The following is a 1,197-nucleotide window of genomic DNA, read 5'->3' on the forward strand; positions in this document are numbered from 1 at the left end:
AACAAGAAATCAGGGTTTCTCTTATGCCACAAGCCCACTAGTATTTGTTGTCTGTTATTTTGTTGAGTTCAGTTACTCTGACTAGAGTGAGTTGAAAATTTCAAAGTTGTTATAACTTACAATTTTTTTATAACTGTTAATTGTTTATTGAGATAAATGATTCCTTAGCCCACATATTCATGTTTCACAGTTCAGGAACACAGGTCAGCGATGAACTTCTTTTGAGTGCAATCCAAATAATTCTGCACATTCTGACGTCACTTCGCACTCTGGAAGATACCAGCCTTCCTCATCTCTTCGAAGTCCTTCATGGAGTGTACTTCTTGTAGAAATCTGCATATGCCTTCTTCCTGGGTTCAGCCACGCCAAACTTATAGGCAGCAGCCACTCCCAGAGCCACAACGAAAGCGCCAATGATGTGAACCCGCAAGTGCTTGGCCAGAAGACCATGCATCTGAGGTTCCGGCAACACACCGGAACTCATGGTCGTGAATGTCCTTTACCTCCACACCAACGTCCTTCCTGGTTCACGCCGAAATGGAACTTACAATTTTTTAATCATTTCAACATAACACTGGATGTACTAGACAGATCAATAAGAGAAGACAGGGACATTAAAATGACACAAATAGGACAACTAGTAATTGTTTCTAAGTGCTATTTTCTCCACATTACATTTAGCCCTGCTTTCATTTTTTTTTCTCATTGTGTTTTGTTTTGGAATATTTTCTATTATTTTTTTTACTTGTTTTTGGTTTTCATCTTTTTTAATTTTTATTTTGATTTTTGACAGATTAAGAGGAAGAGAGAAAAGGAGATCTTGAAGTTCAGTATGTTGGGATATGGGGAGTACCTAGTAGAGAGGAAAACGTGGTCAAATACATAGTATAAAAACATTTTCACATAAAAATATAAACTAAAAAATATTTTCAACTCATCAGACAACACAAAATAAGAGTTTGAGTGGAAATCATACTTAATTAAAACACATTTATTTAGTTAATGTACAAATTCATATTGATAAAGTCCAATAATATATTTTAGGTCTAATCATATCTATAAACTTAGCATAGTATTCACATTCATTGCTTCCTTATTTCTTTGTTTCTTCTTTAAGAGGGCAGTCAATTGGCAATTAGCAGCTGTAACATACAGATGAAAAAGGAGAAGCTTCTCAGTAGCAAATTATTCATTAGA

General features: G+C 35.0%; 1 pseudogene; it reads right to left on the reverse strand.

Annotated features, from left to right (window-relative positions):
* Window positions 1–257: 257 nt before the first annotated feature.
* Window positions 258–514, reverse strand: LOC119804772 (annotated as a pseudogene).
* Window positions 515–1,197: the final 683 nt, after the last annotated feature.

This window comes from Arvicola amphibius, chromosome 1 (assembly GCF_903992535.2).
Source record: "Arvicola amphibius chromosome 1, mArvAmp1.2, whole genome shotgun sequence".
Lineage (NCBI taxonomy): Eukaryota > Metazoa > Chordata > Mammalia > Rodentia > Cricetidae > Arvicola > Arvicola amphibius.